General features: G+C 60.5%; 1 long non-coding RNA gene across 2 annotated transcripts; it reads left to right on the plus strand.

The window, feature by feature from the left end:
• Positions 1-6,322, plus strand: LOC138929768 (uncharacterized). Of its 2 annotated transcripts, XR_011445958.1 has the most exons (5): positions 1-661; positions 751-2,802; positions 3,253-3,448; positions 3,971-4,852; positions 5,190-6,322. It is a non-coding gene; the product is annotated as an uncharacterized lncRNA (long non-coding RNA). The 2 variants fall into 2 exon arrangements; XR_011445957.1 differs by having other exon boundaries at positions 751-3,448.
• The last annotated feature ends 16,936 nt before the right edge of the window (positions 6,323-23,258 follow it).

Below are 23,258 nucleotides of genomic sequence, written 5' to 3' on the forward strand. Positions count from 1 at the left end.
CCGTCCAGCCCAGGACCCTGCAGCCCACAGCGCCGTCCGCCAGCCCCAGCAGGGACGCCCGCTCGTCTGCCTGGCTCCCGGCTCAGGGCACCTCAAGGAGCCGGAGGGACCCCGTCCTGCTCAGCTCAGCCTCCGGGCCTGGCTGTCTGCACCGCTGGCAAGCCCCCGCCCGGGGCAGTCAGGTCCCTGTGACACGCAGCCCTCATGAAGCCAGCGTGCGCCCCTCTTTGTCCCCACAGGGTCGAGGGTGTCCCGAGGGTCCAGCGAGCCCCAGGGGCCTGAGCAACAGGCCCGAGGAGGCTGGGAGGTGAGGAGAGATCCGCTCCCGGATTTCAGCGTGCCCTCGCCGCTGGAGCCCAGCCAGGAGGGGCCGGAAGGCCGGCTCGGGAAACAGGGGCATCCACCTGGTGCTTGGGCTCTCCAGCCAGAAGTCAGTCTGGCCACCGCAGGCCTTTTCCTCTGGAGAAGGCACTGGAGCTGCCTTCTCTCCTGCCGGCCGGGTGCCGCCTCCTCAGCACGCGTGTGCTCCCTTGCCTCAGTCCAGCTCCTCGCAACCCCGCGGACGGCAGCCCACCAGACTCCTCCGTTCCGGCTTCTGCAGCCTCAGCCCCCAGAGGGGCTGTCCCGGCCAGTCGCTGACCGAGCCCGCCCAGCCCGGGAGGTGAGGCTGCACCCCCCTGTCTGGACTCCAGCTGCTGGGCCTTTCTGGGGAAGTGGTTCAGGCTGGGTCCCCCTGTCTTTGGGCTGCAGGCCGAAGCCCCCACCTGAGGCCATCACCCCACCCCACCGGGCTCCCAGTCCTGCTGGCTGCCGCCGGGGCGGAGAGTGGGCCCCCAGCCAAGCCTGGGCTCCTGGGAGAGGCCACCTGCCTGCCACCAGAGGGCACGAGGCAGGGTAAGCAAGTCGTCCCCCGCCCCCAGCTGAGCAGCGCGGGTGTGGCTGCAGGAGGCACCTTGAGTTAAGACTCTGCAGGTGAGCATCACAAAGCCCGAAGCCGCAGCTGGGCGGCAATGCCAGGGGTCTGGCCGGTGTCCCTGGCCTGTCAACTAAGTGCTGCCACCTGCAGGCACCGCCGCCCAGTGAGGCCCCCGCTGGCAGGAGGGCTTAGACGAGAAGCTGTGACAGTGAGCAAGGGGCCGGGTGCTGACCCAGAGAGGGGGCCCAATCCCCGGGGGACACCCTGGGTTGAACCCAGACCGCTGCCCACACCCCAGCCCACCCTGGTCCTGGAGGGGCCCCACCCCGACCCCCCACAGCAATCCCAGCTCAGAGGGGACCCTGGGATGCAGCAGCCCCCAGCCCCTGGGCCTGGCAGGGACCCCCAAGGCCATGTCACCAGCCCTTGGCGCCCACCGAGCCGGTGCTTCCATCTCCCTGGCGCTCAGGCTGGAGCCGCTGTGGCGCCAGCTGTGGTGCCGGCAGCGCGGCCCCCACCCTCTGTGGGGCTGTGTTGGCCACCGTGCCTGCTCTCGACGTCCGCCGTGATGTCCTCAGCTCAGCCCCTCCCCGCCATTCTGGCCGTGGGGCTGTCCGTCACCATCCCCGGGGGATGCTCCCTGGGGCCCCTCCTTGTCGTCCACCATTTGGTGGGCATGCTGTGTGCCCGTGATGGTGCTGCTGCTACGGTATGACCCCTACCAGCCTGCGTCAGGCCTTCCCACGAGGTCAGCCCGGGGCTGTTTGCCCAGGGCCTGTCCTTACCATGGCCTGCCTGTGGGACCCTGTTAGCCTCCTGCCTGGGTGCACACTCTGCCCTGGGCTCACACTTTGCCCTGGGCTCCCCGCTCCTGCTGCAGGCCTTCCGCGGCTGGACTCAAGCTCCCCACGTGTCCTGGCCCCTGGGGCGGTGGGTCAGGCGGGGCCGCTTGCTGTGCCCTGCTCGTCCTCTGCAGGAGGAGAGTGCAGGGCCGCCCAGCAGCTGAGATCAGCTCAGGCTCACTCAGAGGCCTGAGCCTGGCACAGCGCCACTGACCGCCCTGACTGTCCGGGCTCCAGGACGGCCGTGCAAGAGGAGGTGGGCAGGTGGGGTCCTCGCCCCGGCCCGTGTCTTCCCTTCCAGGCCCTGGAGCCTTTGGGACAGTTGCACCATTGATAAAATTGGTTCTCAGAGCTTTCAAAGAGCAGGGCTGGGCTTAGCGGCGTCCTCCGTGATTAGTCTGCCACCCTGCAGCCTCTGAAAGCGTCTCCTGAGATCGCATCAGGTCCCAGGCTCGTCTCCAAGGTGAGGAGACGCGTCTGCAGGGGGGCTGAGCCTGAGGGGGGACGCTTGGTCCCTGTCCCGTCCTCCCCACTGCCCCCCACCCAGCAGGTCTGTGGGCGGCTAGCTAACTGGGAGAGTGTCCTGGAGGAAGCACGGAGGAGGCCAGACCCGGACCCTTCCAGGGCAGGGTGCTCCTGCTCTCAGAAACGGTCACAGTCCCGGGGATGGGCAGCATTCCCAGGCTGCCCGCCCATGGCTGCCGTGGGGGCCCGGCGACAGGGTGGGCGCGAGTGCAACCCCGGGATCCCCCACTGACCCCCCGCGGGACCCGCACCCGAGGACAGAGGCCCGCACCGCCGCCTGGAGGGGTGGTGTCCTAGACGAAGTGCTTGGTTGGGCTGCGGCCTGGGGAGCCACCTGGACCTTCCCAGGACGTGGCCGGGAGCTGCCTCTTTCCCCTCCTCCTTCTCCTGTGCAGCTTCCAGACGCCCACGAGGCCGGGCTTGAATCAGTAGGTTCCTCCGCCGAGAAGCACGGTCACCTCCTGGGCCCTGAAAGCACCTTGGGCCAGAGCCGAGGTCAGCACGGAGGTCAGCACGGAGGTCAGAGCCAAGGTCAGAGCTGAGCTTAGTATAGAGGTCAGAGCAGAGGTCAGCACAGAGGTCAGCACGGAGGTCAGAGCTGAGGTCAGAGTGGAGGTCAGAGTGGAGGTCAAAGTGGGGGTCAGCAGAGGTCAGAGCAGAGGTCAGCACGAAGGTCAGAGCGGAGGTCGGCGTGGAGGTCAGAGCCGAGGTCAGAGCGGGGGTCAGCACGAAGGTCAGATCGGAGGTCAGCATGGAGGTCAGAGCCGAGGTCAGTATAGAGGTCAGCACAGAGGTCAGAGTCGAGGTCAGTGTCCTTGAGAGCAGGGGGCGAGGCTGAAGTTCTCAGGCACCCCCCCGTGTCGCCTCCGTGTGGGGCTGACCTCCCCCCGTGTCGCCTCTGCGTGGGGCTGACCCCCTTTTTCTCTGTGGTCACCACCACAGAGCTGACTCAAGTTATCGCAAACGCAGCCTCATGGATGTTTTCGTCCAGAAAGGACGACACGGGAGAGGACTGGGGACCTGGAGGCGGGATTCCCACCACAGGTGCCGAGTGCATTGGAATCAGCAGAGCTGAGCGGAGCTGGGTGTTTTCACGCAAGCAGGATGGTGAGGAGTGGAGGGTACGTGTTTTTCCAGCACAGAACAGCCAGCTGCCCCCACCCAGGTACGTTCCCGCCTCCTGCCCTGGTCACCGGGGGCCGGGCAAGGGCAGTGGACCCAGAGCCACCCAGGGCCCGAGCCCTGCCCAAGGGCCAGTGTGTTGGCAGCAATGCCTGGGGTGTTTGAGATCTGCCCATATGGATCAATAAGTTTCTTAATATTCACAACACATTGTACACATTCATCAGAATTATTTTTCCAGGTTGTATTTTTGTGAAAAGAAAAGTTCATTGCCTTTTCTCCTTATAAAAGTTCTGACCACTACGGAAAATTTAGAAAATGTAGAAATTAAATAAGAAGAAGGAAATGAAAATTTCCCCAGTGCCGCCTCCCAAAATAACCACTTCATAGCCAGAGTTTTGTGTCTGCTCGTTTTACTGAAAACTTCTCATGATCACTCTCTGAACAACCAAAGGTTCCTTAACAGCAAGATCTGTGTTCCTGCCTGCGGCTGCTTGGCAGGACCACGGGACAGCCTCTGGCTCCCTCCTGCCTCGGCCACAGCGTTCCCACCCTGCGACTGCAGGTGCTGAGTCACGCCGGCCTTTGTCACAGCCACTGACCCTGTTCCAACTGTCCCCTGAGCTGCCCGGCCGAGGTGTGGAATCACTCTCACGCTGGTGATGTCCAGAGCGACACTGCTTCTCAGAAAGCCCTCGCCAGTTTACACTTCCCTTAGCAGCCTACAGGCAAGCCCCTGGCATTCCAAAACCAATGAAAACTGGAAAAGTCTCATTTTTGCATGGTTTTATTTTGTCTAGTATTTATTTCTTTGGCTATGATCAAGATTGACTGGTATTGCTGTTCACGCTGATTGCATTTCTGTAGCTGTTACGGAATAGTCTTTGCTGCTGGGCTGCTGCTGGGCTTCCCTGGCGGCCCTGTGGGAAAGAATCCGCCTGTCAGGGCAGAAGACAGTGCAGGTGGGTTTGATCCCTGGGTCAGGAAGATCCTCTGGAGGAGGAAAGGGAAACCCACTCCACTGTTCTTGCTGGGAAATCCCAAGGACAGAGGAGCCTGGCGGGCTACAGTCCCTGGGTTGCAAAGAACCGGGCATGATTCAGCGACTAAACGAGCTCCTTGTGTGTGAAGGGCCTGTTCGCCCCGTCATCCTGCTGCAAACGGTCACTCAGTCTGCTCTCAGACTTGCTTTCTGTCTCTGATTTACGGAAGTTTAATATTTCTATGTAGGAAAAAGAATACCTGCACCTTCTCTTCTTATGTGATTGGATGGTGTTCTATCCTTGGAGAGTCTCCGCGCATTGGAGCAGCTGCTCTACTCTGCTGTAAACGGCAGCTGCCCGGATCCCCAAGCCCCCGTCCACCCCTGGAGCGGCCGGAGGTGCGGCAGTACTGAGCAGGCGCTCAGGTCCTCTGCTTCCCTGGACTGGCAGCCTCGGCAGGACGGGTGAGGGTGGCCACCTGCTGCTCAAATCTGGCCAGGAGGGCCAGGGGCCTGGCCGGAGCGTGTCCCTGGGGCGGGGCACCTGGTTGAGGGGTCTCCCGTCTTTCTGCATGTGCTTGCCCAGCCCCGGCCAGCAGAAGTCCTGAGGGCATCTCCCGAGGTCCCAGAGGCAGAGCTGGCTCAGAGTGGACCCGCAGCCGGGGCTCAGGATGTCCAGCCGGAGGGGGACCTTTGTGGGTGGAGCCCCCAGATCCCACCTCCCGCAAAGGCCCTGGCAGAGGAGCCGGGGAAGCGGGGGCCTTCCCTGCGCTGCCTGGCAGGGACCCTCTCCCATCCGCAGAGCCAGCCCAGCCACGGTGTCCACAGAGGAGACGGGGAAGCGGGGGCCTTCCCTGCACTGCCTGGCAGGGACCCTCTCCCATCCAGAGAGCCAGCCCAGCCACGGTGTCCCTGAAGGAAGGAGACCCTGCCACCCACCCAGATGCCAGATGCCCTTAGAAGCCCCTCCCAACTCCTGTGCTGCCAGGGGCCCGGCCCCCCGACTCCAGGGGAGAAGCTCCCAGGGCTGGGTGACGGGTGGGGACCCGTGCTCCCTCCCCCAGGGCAGTGGGGAGCGGTCACAGCCCTACTGGCCCGAGTCGCCCTTCCTGGCTCCGGGAAGGAGGTCCGGTCAGCTCATGCCCTTGGAGCTGCTGGGAAGAGGTGGGCGGCCTGGGCTCAGGCCCTCTGGACGGGACCAGGCCCGCTGCCCAGCCGAGAGGGCCCACACGGGCCTCTCGAGTGTCTGCTCCGGGGCCTCTTCATGGCCAGGTGGTCAGGACGCCACCTGCTCACGTGATCCCCAGAGGTTCCCTGGTGTCCCCCCCAACCACGGCAGCGCCTGCGCAACCTCAGTAAGCCTCTCAGCGGCCCACATCGCCTTCTCTCGGGCAACTGCCGGGGGGGCCCACACGGTGGGCTCACCGTGTTCTCTTCAAGGTCCAGGAGCAGAAGGGAGCTGGAGGAGGGCCTCCTCCTTCCACCCCCCCCAAGACGCACACATGCATATATGAGAGCACACACCCAAACACGCACACACGCTTTCACACGCCTGTACACTGGCGCACACGGGTGCTCACAGACACGCTTGCGCACAAGTGGAGACAGGCACCCCGGCGTCTCCAGGGTCCCCTGCCCTCTGCACGTGCCCCGGTGCCCTGGCCCCCGCTTGTTCGGGGCTCTGCAGCCGCTGTCTCCAGTCCGTGGCGGGATCTTCAGCCACCTGCCCGCAGGGCCCACGGGGCTTGCCGATGTGCCCAGAGGGCTCTGAAACGTGGAATCGACCGAGAAACCGAAGCAGGGTTGAAGCCATCAGCACCGCTGTCCAGCTGCTTTTCGCTTGCGCAAGGTTGTTAGGAAATGACCACAAATTCCGCCGTCCCGCCTCTGGGGGCGGGCGGTGGTGAACTCTGACTTCCCTCTGTCCCCTCAGAGCTATGTCAATGATTTCCTGCCGGAATGGCCTGGACTCGGGCGCGGAGGCGGCCCTGTGTTCAGCCCGCTGCTAACAGCTGTGCAGCCAGGCTGGGCCTCCAGAATCTGTTCCTCCACGGGTGCAGCACGGACCTCGACCGCAGACCCAGGCATCTCTCGCAGGGGCGGGGGCAGTGTCCTCAGCCGCTAGGCCTGGAGTCCACGGGACATGTGGCCTGTGGCGGGGCAGGTGGTGGTGGAGGGGGCAGTGGGGACCTGGGCAGGGGTGCCACTCAGCCCCCTCTGTGGGCCCACCCCTGGCACCTGGTGACTGTCACCCCCGAGGGCGGGGCCTGGTGTCACTCAGGGCAACAGCAGGGGCCTGGGGGCTGACCTGGCCTCCCCCGGGCTTCCCAGGTCCTGGCCTGGCCAAGCTGTCGCCGTTGTGCCCCCCAGGTCTTGCTGACAGGACCTCCATTGAGGGCTCCGCACAAGGACCCCCGGGTGGGTGGGCTTCTCCCTCTGCGCCCCCAGGAAGGGGGTTTCAGCCCTTACCTGCCACAGCCTGACTGCTGGGGCTGGGTGCTGCCCTCCCTGCCCATCAGGCCCGGGAAATGGGATGCTGACTGAGCCCCACTCACCGCCGAGAGCAGCCAGGGGCGGGAAGGTGGAAGACACACTTCGGACCACTGTCCCCCCAGCCCGCTGTAAACCGGGGGGCAGTTGGACCCACCCCTGGTCTGCGGGTCAGCCCCGGGCCGAGCCCCCCGTGGGGCCCCTACTCTCAGGAGGCTGGGTGCACGTCTCAGGTACGAGGTCAGACCAGGGCTGGAGACAGAGCGGGGGCCATTCAGGCCAGCGTGCCGGGGTCAGCAGGACAGGCAGGCCCGGGCTGGAGGCGGCCGGAAGTCTGGGGGCACGGCCTGGGGCGGGGGCCGCCCCTGAAGGGGTGCAGGAGGGGCGCGAGCAGCTTTCCGCTTGTGATCAGAGGGGCTGATGCAGCAAGAGCTGCAGCCGGGGGCCCCCTCTCTCCCACCTCCCCTGCCTCTGCAGAAGGGGGGCGAGCTGGCTGAGTGGACACTGAGGCCGCCCTGGGGACTTAGAGAGCACCCAGGGCCCAGAGGGTGTGAGAAGCCTCTGCAGCAGAGGGGATCGCTGGCCGGGACCTGGGGAGGGGGGGTGGGGGTGGATGGCCGTGGGGGGTGGGCCCTGCAGGACAGGGCGGGTCCTGGGCGTGAGCTGCATGGGGCGAAGCCTCCTCGCCCCGAGGTCAGGAGCACGGGGTCCTGAGGCCGGTCAGCCTGCTGCAGCATGCTGCAGCGTCTTCCAGAGCATCGGCCTGAACAGCGCACAGACGTGTGGAGTTAAGGGCAGGCCGCCCCAGGGTGGCACCAGGTGGCGGCTCCCTCATGCTGCTGGGACCCCCTCCCGAGGCCACCGTGTCTGGGTCCCCCAGGGGGAGGGGAGCCCCCAGAGTCCCAGGACTCGGAGTCGGTGGGTCACAGTGTGGGGCCACACACTGCGTTTCTCACAGCCCTGGGGTGCCGGGCTGTGCGCGGCCAAGCGTGAGGAGGGGCATCCCGGACAGGACGCCCCATGGCTCTGGCAGCTGGGCAGACCTTGCCCCCCAGGGACAGCCGTCACCACGGCTCCTCCAGCCAGAGGCGGGCGTGAGGGTACAGGGGCAGCCATCACCACGGCTCCTCCAGCCAGAGACGGGCGTGAGGACACAGGGGCAGCCGTCAGCAGGCAGGGCCCCTCGCTGTGGGGGAGGCGGGGCCCAGAGGGTCTCCCTCACTCCAGCGGGGTGTGTCCATGGAAGTGTATGGCCGGGGAGCCTCAGCGCCCAGCTGGCAGCCCCAAACCCCCCCAAGGCCCCCAGCACCTCTGCTGCCCCTCAGGCCCCCTAGCGCCCAGATGGCAGCCCCGTCACCCCAGGGCCCCCCAGCGCCTCCACCTTCCCAGCACTGCTGCCCCCTAGGACCCCCAGTGCCCGGCTGGCAGCCCCACACCCCCCAGGGCCCCCCAGTGCCTGGCTGGCAGCTCCGTGCCCCTCAGGGTCCCCCAGTGCCTGGCTGGCTGCTCTGTGCCCCCCCCCCGGGCTCCCCAGTGTCCGGCTGGCAGCCTCGTCCCCCCCAGGCCCCCCAGCGCCCAGCTGGCAGCCCTGTCCCGCTCAGGGCCCCCCAGTGCCCGGCTGGCCGCTCTGGGCCCCCCGAGGCTCCCAGAGCCTCCTCTGTCCCAGCACCCCCACCCCCAGGCCCTCCCGTGCCACGTCCTTGGTCCCTTACTCCAGCAACAGCAGCTGCGTCACTGGCAGGGTGTGTGCCGAGCGTGGTCCTGCCTCGGGGCGTCTGCACAGGCCGCGCCTGGAAGCTCCTTGCTCCACGGCCCCTCTAGCTTCTTCCCCTCAGGAGGTGCACCCCTGGTCCCGGGAAGCCCCCTTGTCCCTGCGTGTTTCTTCGCTGCCTGACCACTCACTCCGGCCACTCTGAGATCCATGGAGCCTGGAATCTGAATGTCTGGACCTCGGCCTGGACAGGACATGTTCTCAGAAATTGCTTGCTGGATGGGTGGATGAGTGACTGGATGAAACCGGGCGGGGGGGCGGGCACAGCACCCAGTCCCTGGCACGTGGTCATGGAAATGTTATAATTCAAGCAGTTAAATACCAGAGGTGGGGGTCTAGGGGAGACACCGAGGGTATTTCAAGTCCAGCCTGGAGGAGGGTCCCCATGTGATTCCATGGGAGACACCTGGACTCACTAGGCAGATCCTGGTCGGGGCAGGGAGCTGTCCTGGGCAGTTTCCAAGTGGACATCAGCCTTCATAAGGGGCTAGGCAGCGTGAGACCACAGCTGATGGTCTCTGGACCTGAAGCATCCTCTCAGGGGCCGAGAGGGTGCTCTGCCCCACTGTACCGGTTCCCGCCTTGCGTGACGAATGGGGCTCTCAAGAGGAGTGCCTTCCTTACGTGTCTCCTTCCCCACACACCAGGGCGCCAGGGCTGGAGGGGTTGCGAAGGCCCACGGCTCTGTACGTCCAGGGAAAGGCTGGTCTTCTCTGGCCTGGCCCTGAGGTCAGCGGGGAGGGGAGGCTCCTTTGTGCCGCCTTCTGCTCGCTAAGGTCCTCAGGCTCCCTCTGGGCGCCCGTGGCCGAGGGGCTGTGTTCTGTGGTGAGTCCTCCTGGAGAAAGCAGGACCTTCTCAGGTGGAGGCCAGCCTCACTGGGAGCCCCTCAGACTTCCTCTGCAGTCTCGCTCCCCGGGGCTCTGGGGTAAGCCTTGCTCTGGGCTCTCACCGCCTGGAGGCCGGTTTCTGGGAACTATTCAGCAAGCACCGCCCAGAAGAATCTCCTGAAAGAGGCAGAAAGCAGAGGGGGATGACCACGGAGACGAGGAGGCCCAGGGAAGCGTCCCTCCTCCCTGCACGGGACAGGGAGCGGGGTGACCCCCGGCGGGGACACACTGCCCAGCTCCGTCACCGTCAGGCCACCTGCCTCTCGACGGCCAAGCCCTGGGGCCAGCCCCTCGGAGGAGTTCCCAGGCCGCGGCCACGTGGGTCCCACTGAGGGGCCTCCTGACCCCCGGGTGGCCGGGGCTTGTCCCTCAGACCTGGTGGGCCTGCCCCGGGGTCACGGTGGCCGTCCTGATGGGGACGTCGCTTGGAGGGAGGCTGGCGGAGTTCGGCTCCAGGCGTCACATTCACCCTTGGGCACCGAGAGGTCATGATCCCACTTGTGCGGAAAAAATTCTATCTGCGTTTGCGTGGGGAATGTCTGGAAAGACACACAAGTTGTTAGCAGAAGTTACTCCTATTGTGGAGTTGGGGGGAGACTTTTGTTTCAGTTCTGGGCTTTCTATTCCTCTACAATAAACACATGTCTTTTTAATAGATGGAGAAAAACTTTAAAAATCGCAAGTTTGAGGAGAGGCCTGTGCAGAGTAGGGGCCCCTCTCTCCAGGGAGCAAGCCGTGAGGCTACGGGGCTGGGGGCAGGACCCTCTGCGGGGGCGCCTTGCTCAGAGGGCAGGGGAGCTGGCTAACTCACACTCAGCGGCCCACTTTGGTTCTAAGGGAACCGACTGGCTCTGCAGCTCCGGGCAGGGCAGGGGCCCGAGGGGAGGGGTGTTCCTGAAAGAGACACCCCAGGGAAGCGCTTCGGGCTTCGCTTTCTCCAGACTAACGCGTGGCCGAAGGCGATGGCTGTGGTGGGACAGCGTTATCATTCACCTGGTTTCAAGTCCCAAAGAGAAGAAGCACCGAGATTCCCCGCTGATGCGCGAGGTGAGTGCTGACACAGAGGTCCTGACGCCGGCTGCCAGGCCGACGTTCTCCCCAGCAGCAGGCTCCAGCCCCCACCCTGCCTGGCGACCACACCTGAGCTTCGGGGGCTGGAACTCGGCCCCCAGCCCGAGGTCTGCCCCCGGACAACCCTGGAGTTGGGTTGGGGACTGTCCGCAGGGACGGCCCAGGGCCGACCTCTGTCTTCAGCGGAGGTTCCGTAAACCAGCCACGCAGGCCAGCCTGGGAAGGGTGGGTTTTCCTCTCTCAGTAGAGGGAAAGAAGCAGAGCCTCTCTCTGGCTCTAAAGACACGAGTGGTCTAGAGAAGCGGGAGGGAAAGAAAAGCTGTCATTTCCTTCTCAGCTGCAGATGTGCTGAGACGGCACCTCGTACACAGTGGGCGCGGGGGAACCAGGGGCCTGGGCAGTGGACAGAGGCCCCAGGACCAGAGGCAGATGCCGAGGATGGGGACTCCCGGCCCAGAGGCTGGGAGAGCGGACTGGGCAAGTCTAGAGTGCTGTCTGAGCCGGGAGAAGCTGGGCGGCTCCCAGCCCCTTGCACCGCCCCACCCCCAGCGACTGCTATTCCGGGCACTTCACAGGCGGGGAGTGTGTGCCCAGCTTGTGTCATGATGGCTTCAGGCTCGTCCCTGGCGGGGTCGCTCCAGAGCCTGCTCCTCTCTGCAGCTAAACGCTCCGTGCTTATCCAAGCATCAGCTGGCGGACGCTGGGCTGTCGGCCGGGTTGGCTGAGTGAATCTGTTGCTCTCTGCTCCTCCTGGGGCCACCCCCACCCCTGCGCCAGCTGGAGCCTGAGGCACAGGGTGGACAGGGGGCCTGGAGTGGGTCGCCGTGTGGCTCTGCCCTCCCCACAGCCCTGTGGGACGCCCCCCAGCAGCTGTGGGCTCCTCCGAGTCCCGCGAGAAGGGGCAAGCCGGGGTCGGGGGTTGGCCAGGCCAGGTGGCGTGGGCCTCTGGCCCCTGGAGGGCAGCCCCGCAGAGCAACTCCCTGCCCACCAGTGGCGCCTGCAGAGCGCTTTAGACCCAGAGTGGATGCGTGTGCGACACGTCAGGGCCGTGTGAGGACTGCTGTGGGCAGACAGACCCCAGGGGTCAGTCGGGTGTGGGGCCAGGCGGACCCCGGAGATGGAGACCCTGGTCCCCTGGAGCCCAGTGAGCCCCGGGCTGGCCTGGCAGGAGGGGCACCGAGGCCGGACTGGGGCGGCTCCCGAGGGGCGAGGGCACGCAGGGCTGTCCCGGGCCTCCCCGCCCGCCTGGCCCCATCCGTATGGGCTGTCGGGCCAGCTCCTGGCGACCAGCGGTGAGCACCCGGGGCCGCTGTGAGACGCCACGTCTTCTACCCCGCAGCTCTGGAGGCTGCAGGAAACAGGGCTCACAGGCTCCGTTCCGGGTGTGCTGGCTGGACCCCGAGGCTTCCCCCGCAGCTTCTGGACACCCTCCCAGCCCAGGGCTCACGGCCCAGTGCCTCCTAGACTCTGCCTCCTGTCCCCCTACTGCCCGCACGGACCCCTGTGACTGCACCAGACCACTGAGATGACCCAGGGTCACCTCCCCGCAGAGAGAGAGAGGCAGAGATAGAGAGACAGACAGATAGAGAGACAGAGAGAGACAGAGAGAGAGAGAGACAGACAGACACAGAGACAGAGACACAGAGACACAGAGACACAGAGAGACAGAGAGAGACAGAGACAGAGAGACAGAGACAGAGACACAGACAGAGACAGAGACACAGAGAGACAGAAATAGAGACAGAGAGAGAAGAGAGACAGAGAGACAGAGAGACACAGAGACACAGAGAGACAGAGATAGAGACAGAGAGAGACAGAGACAGAGAGAGACACGGAGAGAGACAGACAGAGAAAGAAAGAGATAGAGAGACAGAGAGATAGACAGAGACACAGAGACAGACAGAGATAGAGAGAGACAGAGAGAGAGAGAGACAGAGAGAGAGACAGAGATGAGCAAAGAGACAGAGGGGCACATGTAGTGAGCGTCCCGGGGGCTGAGCCATTTCCGGGGAGAGACGCTGCCAGCTTCTGTTTAGGGGACCCCGAGGCCAAGGCTCAGGGTGCAGAAGCCTGGCGCAGCGGGCAGCGTGGGTCAGCCCCTGAGGCCCTGGGGGCCCCGATCTGAACACGGCAGGTGGGGGTCTGCCCTTGAGAACACCTATGCCTTGCGTTTTTGTTTCCCAGTCATTTCACCTGCAGGAGCAGCTCAGAGCCGGAAGCAGCCCCGCACACAGAGTGGGAGGGGGCCGTGCCGCTGGGACGCAGTGACGCTCCCCGGGAGGACCAGCAGACCGTGCACGTCCATGCCTGCGGCCCCCCGGGTGTCTCGGTAACTGGACTCGCGAGTGGTGCGGGCTCCCGGGCCCCGCTGTCGGGGGTCACTGTGGGCCAGCCCCCGGGACGCGGACCTGGCACTGCTCTGTCCGTTCCCTCCACCCTGGCCGGCCGGCTGGCCTCCACTCTGGTTTCCACCTGGGGTCACGCTGCAGCCCCCATGTAGGGGTGCAGCCCCTATCTTCGGGTGCATCCCCCGGGGGAGGCATGCCAGCTGTCCCATCCGGGAACCCCCCATTCCTGCCCCTGGGGCTCCATCAGCCGGCAGCCTCTACAGAGAGGACCGCTGAGGTCCAGGCCACATCCTCGGGTCACTAGGACACGGGGCCCTCGCTGTGGGCTGGAAAGACCCCAGGGTGAGCCACGAGCGTGCCCACGGGCTCCGGCTGCTCCTCAGACCGCGTGTCACACGTCCCTCCAGCCTGGGCTGGGCTTCCTCCCTGAGGTCTCAGACAGACAGGAGCTCTCAGTTCCCATAAAGCCCAGTTCATCCCTCTTTTCTTTCCTGAGTCGTGCTTTCTCTGGTTTGAGAGATGTGCCTCTGGGCCTGGAGGGCCTTTTCGCGAGTCAGATCTCTTTTAAATTTATTTTTGTTTTGACGTGAAGTACAGGTCAAGGTTCGCGGTCCCCTCTGGGGCCCACATCCAGTCCGCTGGGCGGGAAAGACTAGGCTCCGCCTCCACACCGTGGCCCCTGGGGCTGAGATCCCTCGGGGCCTTTGCCACTCCTGCTCCTCCTGCTCCGAGGGGCCTGGGCAGCCCACTGCCCTGCACCCCCCACCCGGGGTCTGCTGCGGGAGTCAGGGCCCTGCGCGCCCGGGGCTGCCTGCGGAAGCTGGGGGCGGGGGGTGGAGATGGGTGTGCCCCCCCAACCTGCCTCCCACCACCTGCCGGTCCGGCCCCACAGAGGGCCCTTTGTAAGTCACGCCGGGAGGCCGTAGGGCTCCCGGGAGAAGAGAGAACGCATTGTTTTCCAGGAAAAGTGTGTAACGAGGCCCTCCAGCCAAGACGGCGCGGAAGTAGATGAGCACAATCAGGCCCTTTGTTTGAAAACATCCCGCTCGGCAGTTTTTACAGACCTGTGGCCATGGCTTCCCCGGGGAGTGGCCGGCGGTTCTCCCCGACGGCACGTCTGTTACAGCTGGTTGATGGTGAGAGGAAACGACTCCCACCAGAGTCAGGAGGAGGACGCTCCTGACTTATTCCTGTTCTCAAAGGCAGCACAAGCAGGTCGTGCCCACAAAACAAGCAGGTGACCCGGCCGGCCACAGGGCTCGCGGCTTCCCCGCTGACGGCCGTTCAGGGGAGAGTGGACGGTGGCCTGAGAACTGCCCTTGTCGTCCCTGCTGAGGGGAAGGAATGCCCAACGCGTCGACAAATGCATGAAAAAACAGAAACCAAAGCAGCTGTGCCACAAGAACGCGGGTCCCCAAGGCCCCCAGGGTCCCTGCGGTGGACCGGCAGGGCGGGTCCTCCCCCGGCTGGTCCCTCCCCTCCAGCAGCCACACCTGGCCCTGCTGCTGCTGCTGCTGCTGCTGCTGAGTCGCTGCAGTCGTGCCCGACTCTGCGTGACCCTATGGACGGCAGCCCACCAGGCTCCCCCGTCCCTGGGACTCTCCAGGCAAGGACACTGGAGTGGGCTGCCATTGCCTTCTCCAATGCGTGCACGCATGCTAAGTCGCTTCAGTCGTGCCCGACTCTGTGCGACCCCATAGACGGCAGCCCACCAGGCTCCTCTGTCCACAGAATTCTCTAGGCAAGAATACTGGAGTGGGTTGCCATTTCCTGCTCCTGGCCCAACTGGGGAGGAGACCCAGCCTCCCGCCAGCAGGAAGCAGGCTCCTCCCTTCTGAGCCGAGTGCTCTCTCACCCACCCCCAGGCACCCGCACGCCCAACTCAAGACCGTGGTGTCCCCTTCTGCCTTCCACCGGGGCTGTGTGGACAAGGACGGGGTCGCGAGCTGACAAGGGGCCCCGATGGCCCCCCACTGTGAAGAGCTGCTGTTTGCCGGAGATGAGACCACAGGTGCAGCCACGGGGTCCACCACAGAGGCTGGGCCACGGCAAGCCCACCCTTCAGAGGCCTTGATGTCATGGGAAGGAGGGGAGTCCAGCTGAACACCCTTCAGAGAACCAGTAAAGCGAACCCCAAGGGGCACTGTGGAAACTTGTAAGAAAATAATTCTTAAGTTTATGTTAAAAAAGAAAAAAGGAAAGAATCCAATAACAGCCAAGGAATCCTAAATAGTCAGAAGAGTGGCTCCCTAAAAGGGTTAGAACACAAGAAACTCTGTGGGGCAGGACTGTGAAGTCAGCAGTGGACCCCAGGGTTTCCAGAGTCACTGTTGGTAAAGGCGGCATTTCAGGTTGGGCGTGAAGAGACGGGGCTTTTTAGTGCCGTTTTGGGGGAAGGCAACCCTGACCTCTTCGAGTCTTCTGCCACAACCAGTAAGTTGACGATGACATCTGTATTTTGCTCTAATCCCAATGGTTTCGCTTCTGCCTTCTGCTTACTTCCCAAGCTTGGACGCAGAGTTCACTGAACGGCTCGGGTCTGGCCTGTGCGCCGTCCCCCTCGAGGGTCACCTCTGGCTCAGTGACGCTGATTTGCCCCCCGACATCCATCCTGGAGCGAGTCCCACTCAGCCCCGACCCTGAGACCGGGCAAGCCCTTGCTTGTGTACGAACCATGCAGATACACCGGATGTTTCCTGACTTGATTCTAGTGCCATGACTGCTGTCTGTGATTTATCTAACTCTTAGTGGCTAATTTTCTAAAGTCGACACTATTTTAAAGCCGCGTCCAGGATCGTGCTGCCGTCCACTCAGCTGGTTCACTGATTTCTCAAACCACTGCGTCTGGGTCAGCCTGGGGTTTTCAGAGCAAACCCGTCTGGTCCGAGCCTGCAGACGGTGGCTGGCAGGGCCTGGGGCTGCCCCTCACACAGGCTGGGGCACCCCCTCTTCATTGCCTATGCGGGTGGGTTAGGCACCGCCTCACCTGTCCCTTCAGCTGGGGACCCCACCCTCCTCCCCTCACAGAGAAGGCGGCAGTGATACCAGCCAACCCCACGCCTGCACCCTGGACAGTGCCCCTGGCAGGGTGAGCCCCCTGCCCAGGTCTGCTCAGCTGCCTTCCAGCAGCTGTGATGCCCGTCCCCACTGGGCTTCCCAGCCCCCACCTCCTCCCCTCCCCACCCTAGCCAGTGGGCATGAAGTGACCACCACCCCCCACTCACCGGTGAGGCTGCTCACCCTCCTGAAAGCCTGCCTGTGACCTGCCCACCCACATCCTCTGCCCATGTCCCAGCGCCTCCTTGCCCGGCAGTGTCAGGAGCTCCGGAGAGGTCTGGGGGGCAGAGCCCCGCAGGGTTCTGAGGCTGGAAACAGCTCATTCATTCCTCCATGGAACACACGTACCTAACCTTAATGCAGGCAAACGTAGTAGGTTTCCACGTTGCTGTCAGCGGCTTCCAGGCGCTGAAGACAGGCTGACGTCTTCTCCTGTTAGCTGCGGGGGTTGTGCCTTCCCCTTTGGGGCTCTTCTGCACTCCCCATCCCACACAGGGTGTGAGGCGGGGGTCCTACGGGGACAGCTGGTGTTCGCACTGCTGCCTGGCCGGGGCAGCCTCCCCCGTGGATGTCTGCCATGTGCTGGGACAGAGCAGGCCCCATGAGGGGCTGGGCCTGGCTGCCCCTGCTGCAGGCCAGCCCCGGGCCTCATGCCACGCCTCGTCTCCCGGTTGGTATCAGCAAGAACGCCTCCTTCTCTGGCCCCGCTGCCCCAGAGAGCCTGCTCCTGCCCCTCGTTCCTGGCAGAGCTGACTCTCCTGGGTCAGTCCAGACAGCCCGTCGACTGACCCTGAGTGTTGTCTGCTCAGAAGGCTGTGCGACCTTCACGTCCACCCGTCCCCACCGCTGTTCACCTTGCACGTCTGAACCCTTTACCCTTACGCGGTAGCCCCCTCTGCCCCCTCCGTTCCTGGCCCCTCCACCTGCTCCTATCTGCTGGCGCCGGCAGCTCTAAGCGCCTGGGGCGGGCGGCGCTGCTCACGTTTGTCCTCCTGTGACGGGGCATTTCCCTCAGTGTTACGTCCTCAGGCCTCCCCTGTGCTGCAGCAGTCTTGCTCGGTTGCATGTGATGACGAATTGATTTCCTTTTCACTGTTTTTCCATTCTTGTGTCTCTGGATTATATTTCAGCTGGCTGTGGTGTATTTCCGTATAGAACACGCCGCACGGCCGTCTGTATTCCGTTTGATTTGCTGATCTTAAAGCCCTATCATGTTCATGCCCATGTCGGAGATTGCCACAATGTTCCTATCTTGTGGTCAGATATTTATGAAGTTATTCTGGCCTTGTAAATCAAGTTGTGAAGTATCACATTTTTCTTCCCTCTTCCCTAGAACAGTGTGTATAAGAGTGCTGTGATTTCTTCCACGGCATCTGGAAGAGTTTACTCCTAAAGCCAACTGGATCTGGACTTTTTGTGGGAATATTTTTAGTAGGACTGCTGCTGCTGCTGCTGCTACGCCGCTTCAGTCGTGTCCGACTCTGTGCGACCCCATAGACGGCAGCCCACCAGGCTCCTGCATCCCTGGGATTCTCCAGGCAAGGACACTGGAGCGGGCTGCCACTTCCTGCTCCAACTTAGTAGGACTGTATGGACTTAATCTTTTTCCTGTATCAGTTCTGGCATGTTGCGTCTTCCAGAATTCACTCCACTTGTCTAAGCTGTCAGGATTACTGGCATGAATCACTCAGCAGGCCCTCTCCTGACTGAGCATCCGCGAGGTCCTCGCTGGCGGCTCCTTTCTCATCGTTGACGCTGCTAATTGTGTCTCTGTGTCCTCCCTGGATTAAAGGTCCCAGGAGCTTATAATTTTGTTTTTCTCATTCTGTTTCAAGCAAGTAACATTTGGCTACTGATTTTTTTCTTATATGTTCTATATTTCATTAATTACTGATTTTATCATTGCTGTATTCTTTCTGATTTATTGAGTGTGATTTTTACTTTCCTGTCCTTTTCTCAAGTTCTTGAATAAAGTAATTAGTTCCTTGATATTCAGCATTTTGTCTAATATGCACAAGTAAAAGTTGAAACACTTTCTTTTCAGCACAGCTTTAGTACAATCACACAAGTTTTTGTATCATCCAATTCAAAATGTTTCCCAATTTTCATTGAGACTTCTCTTAGGCTAATGGATCATTTAGAACTTTGGCATGTTATTTTCAAACATCTCAGATTTTCCCCAAGTATCTTTCAGTTATTGATTTCTAGATTAATTTCAATGTGATCATAGATCATTGTTCTCAACACTTAAGAATTCGCTGAGGGATTTTAATGACACCAAAGGTCATCAGCTTTGGCAAATGTTCCTTGTTCACTTGGAAAAGTGCGTACTGCGGCCGTCCGTTAGACGCAGGGCTGTGTGCGTGCTGACCAGGTCAGAGTCATTTATCGTGATCTTCAACTCTTCACTATTTCTACCAGTTTCTGTCGGCCTGCGCGGTCCCTTGCCCCACTCTTCCTTATATACGTGCTCACGTTTACATGTGTTATTGGAGAAACAATTGTTCATTTTCTTTCATTTTTGTAATCCAGCCTGACCATCTTTGTCTTCAGTTAGAATATTAGTGTACTTTAATTATTTAACAAAAGAATGGGCATGTTATTTTGGTGAAATAAATGATACATTTGTGTCAAACTTACTGAGTTACAGTTTGCTTTGTAGGGATCTTCCTCTGTCAGATTTTTGCTAATCAATTAGTTTATTATTTTCCCCAGATACGTTTTCTATTTCTCTTTCAGTGATTTCCCGCATGTACCCTTGATATGTTAGAGTTAGTACTCCCAGCTTCCTGGACAAAGCAAACACACCTCAACTCTTGAATCCCATTCACTGATCCTAGCTTCTTTTTTCTTTTTCCGTATCCTAATTTTACATAGATTTAAATTCTACATGATATTGTTATTGTTACAGTCAGTCAGTAGCCATCTAGTTTCCCTCCACATTTATTCTTTCTATAGTTTTCCATAAATTTCTCACTTAAAAAAAATCAATATTTCCCTTCTACCTAAAAGTTTTCCTTTAACATTATCTTTAATGAAAATCACTAGTGACAAATTTTCTCAATATTTATTTTAATACATCTTCATTTTATGTTTATTTTTAAAAAAGAAAAAAACATTTTAACTGGATAGAGAGTTCTGGGTGAGCTGTTATTTCCCCGGGATTGTAAATACACCCTTCAATTGTCTCCCACCTTCCATCATCTTGTGAAAAGTCAGCTGTCTGTCGCCCTGTGTACAATATCCCTTTACACCGTCTCGTGGAAAGCCAGCTGCCTGTCTCCATGTGCAACGCCCCCTTTACACCGTCTCGTGGAAAGCCAGCTGCCTGTCGCCGTGTGCAAGGCCCCCTTTACACCGTCTCGTGGAAAGCCAGCTGCCTGTCGCCGTGTGCAAGGCCCCTTTACACCGTCTCGTGGAAAGCCAGCTGCCTGTCGCCGTGTGCAACGCCCCCTTTACACCGTCTTGTGGAAAGCCAGCCGCCTGTCGCCGTGTGCAAGGCCCCCTCGCTCGCGCTTTGGAAGCTGGGCTGCAGCGCCCACGCGTGCTTTCCTTAGCGTTCACTTTGCTTTGTTCTTGTGCATTTTCACAAATGTGCGGCTTGATATCTTCCAGTGGCTTGAGAATCTCTTCACCAGCAAGTCTTTCTCTTGTTCTCTCGGCTCTCCTTTGCATGTTATGGCTCTCACTAAATCTCAGGCGTTTTTGCGCTGTTACTGATTTTTTCCTGCCAACCTGTTTGCCCGTTTGCTGGCCTCTGTTCTGTGCTCTGAGGCATCACTGAACCCACATTTCAAGTGTCGCTGTTTTTCTAAGTCGTGTCTGACTCTCAACCCCATGGACTGCAGCTCACCAGGCCTCCCTGTCCTCCACTGCCTTCCTGGGTTTGCTCAGACTCACATCTATTGAGTCACTGCTGCTATCTAACCATCTCACCCTGTCGCCGCCTTCTCCTTTTGCCTTCCATCTTTCCCAGCATCAGGGTCTCAGCCTTTCAAGTATTTAATTTCAATCAATGTAGACTTTAGTTCTAGAATTTCTACTAATTAAAAATATGATTCCAGTTCTCCTGTTAAATTGTCCATCTTGTCTTATCTCTGTGTATATGTTAGTAAACTGTTAATTGCTAAAAACTGGTCCAGGAGGAGCGAAAACAGTTAACTGAAATCCACAACTGGTAAGTCCAGCGTCTGCCCACGGCTGATTCTGCTTACTCTGTCTTCCTGTCTTGCTGTGTTTGGCCACTTGGTCCTTGGTATGGCTGGAAACGTTGGGTGTATTTTGGGTGCAGTGCACGGAAACAGAGGTCTTGGATGATGTACTTTCCTCCAAAGACCATTTGGTTTACTTCTCGGGGGACATAGCCCTGAATCAAGGAATCTAAACACTTGAGAAGTTTAAAAATCACAAAGGGAAAGCCGCAAACCAGCGAGCTTATAACATCTGAAACAGAAGTGTTAGGACAGACAAATTATTTGAAATTAGCATGACAAATATCCTCAAAAAGTAAGGGGAGACATTAGCAATAGGAAAAAGAAAAATATCTGGAAAAAGGAAGGAAGTAGAAATAGTAGGCACACAGTACTTGAAAGGACAAACTGTTTTGAGGGCACAATAAAGCTATTCTCATAAGATTTCAAAAGACTTGCCAAGGAAACCCGCAGTGAAAATATTTTTGGAGGGAACCTCAAAATAAAAAGAAACGAACCCAGAAAAGCTGTAAGACAAGAAGAAGAGAAAGGCTAGAACCACACCTTCATATGAAGCTTATTGTTGTCTTAGGAAAATTAAGGCCAAAGAAGAGAAACAAGCTCGAGCCCAGAACTAGAAGTGTCCAAAGTGTTGGCAGGTGAGGGGCCAGGACGCGGAGACCAGGGGCTCTGAGAGGCCACGAGACCCTCCTCTGATCAGGTGAGCCCGAATAAAGGCAGAAATAAGAAAACGAGTGAGAAGCAAGAATGGAAATTTAAGAGGTGGCAGGAGATGCCAAACAGCCAGTGACCTCGGAAGGCCTGGGTGGGCTGACAGGGCTGTGCCCAGCCTCCAGGCTTGCTGGCTGCCCCGGCTCTCGGCTCCCATCACCTTGCTGACCGCTTCTCCCGGGGCTCAGCCTCTCCAAGGTCCTCCATGTGATGACCTTGGCTCCTCTCCCTGGGGCCGCAGACGTGAATTTCTCTGGCATCCTCTGTGGGTGCCCCTCACGCACGTCCACAGCCCGTCCCGCTCCCGGGAACCAGCCCCCGCCTCCTTCTGGGCCTCTGGATGAGACCCGAGGATGGTCCTGGCCGCCCCCCTCACGCTCCGCCCATCGGCAGACGCCCTCAGCTGGTGGGGACACACCCTCACGCTCCGCCCATCGGCAGACGCCCGCAGCTGGTGGGGACACACCCTCACGCTCCGCCCATCGGCAGACGCCCTCAGCTCCCCTGTAGCCCACCCAGGACCCAGGCACTCCCACGGCTGCCCTGTCCAGCCCCAGAAGCTGCCCTGGGCACTGACCACCCTCCTGGTGGGTCTTGCTCTTATGCTCCCCATAGTGTATCCATCATGGGGAGCCAAACGACCCCTAGAACCAGGCCCAGCCACCCCTAAGCAGCTCCCGTGTGCCCACACTTCAGCCTCCCAGTAGGACTAGAGTCCCCGAAGCGCCCACAGCACAGGCCACTGCCTGCCTACCTCAGCTTCCTCCAGCCAAACCCCCTGGTGCTGCCCCAGGACAGGGCTTCTCTGCCCGAGCAGCGCAGAGACCAGATCCCACAGGCCTTGGGTTTCTGCTAGGAGCCTGCGCTGTGGGCACCACGTCCCCTGGGCCCTGGTCAGAGCCGCCGTGTAGACACCGCACAGACGTGCTCATGCCTCCCCAGCCTCCCCAGGTGGCTGCACCCCGGGCCCGGAGCTGGGCAACCCCACGCGCAGGGCCCAGCACCCCAGGGCGGTGGTGATGGAGGGCACTCCCTGCAGTCCACCACTGGGGCGGTCGGGCCGTTTCGGTTTGGGCCCCTCCCAGACGCGCGCTTGTGTCTGACGCTCTGCTTTGGGGTCTGTGGGGGGCACCACACCTGCTCCCCTTCTCTGACCCACATGGGCCCCCGCCAGCACACGAGAGGCGACCTGTGCCTGCCGCAGCCCCTGGAGGGCTAACCTTCTTGAGGGTGGGGACATTATCTCACTGCTGGGTACCCAGAGCCGGGAAGAGGGCTTCCCAAGCAGGTGCCCCAAAAATTGTTGAGAAAGAGAAAAGAGAAAGAAAGAAAGACTATGGACTGAGCCAGCAAGGGCAGCTGCCCCGTGCCAGCAGAGGAGGTGCCTGCTGGGGTGGGCGTGGGGGAGGGGCCTGGCCGGCCCCCAGCCCCGGGGGTGGGGAGAGCTTGGAGGGGGTGCTTCCATCGCCGCCGTCCTGTGGCCCCAGGACGCGCCCCGGCTGGATCTCAGCTCAAGAAGGCAGGTACCGTGGGGAGTGGTCCCTGGTCTCCAAGCCCGTGCACCCTGGTCAGGTGTCCAGCTCTGGCCTTCCGTCCAGCCCCCTCATATGGAAGTAATGCTGGGCCCCGTACAAGACCCTAGTTCTTGCTTCAGCTTATGAAATGCCTTCTCTCTGGGTAATACCATGGCGGGCCATGAGTGAGGTTTTGAATTCCAGCTTCAAGAGGAAGTTAAATTAGTCCTAAATCACAGCATGTAAGTTTGTAATAAATTGGATGCCATCTTCTGCCGCCAATTAAAAGAAACTATTGATGCATCCCTTCAAATTATTTGAGTCTCTGTGCACATTGTGCCCTTTAGAGCCTTCAAGTCGTGAACAAAAGCGTGAGCCTCAACAATAATTAATGCGACTTGAAACAATAAATAAACTTCAAAGCCCCGCAAAACAGCAAAGCTTCATCAAAGCAGGGAAGACAAATCTGTTTCCAATTGGGATCTGAAACCCGACCAGCAGCCCAGGGTCTAATCTTGAGGGGAGGCTTGCGAAACACTTTGGAAGGAAGCCACCCCTGCCCTCCCCGCCTCCACAGTCAGGACACGGCTCCATGCCCAGAAGGACGAGAAGGATGGCTGTCTACTATGTTCCAAGAAGAGAAATTCCCACTGCTCAGAGCGGAGGCTGCCCAGCACCCAGCAAGACGCTGCCCAAATGGCCACTTTAGGTAATGTCACTCCCTTCTCCAGGTCCAGCCCTTTCCAGCAGCGTGACCTCAGGGCGTCCCTGCTGACCTCGGGCCTCCCTGTGATGCCTTGGAAATGAAAAG

The sequence above is a fragment of the Ovis canadensis genome, chromosome 16 (assembly GCF_042477335.2).
Source record: "Ovis canadensis isolate MfBH-ARS-UI-01 breed Bighorn chromosome 16, ARS-UI_OviCan_v2, whole genome shotgun sequence".
NCBI classification, from domain to species: Eukaryota; Metazoa; Chordata; class Mammalia; order Artiodactyla; family Bovidae; genus Ovis; species Ovis canadensis.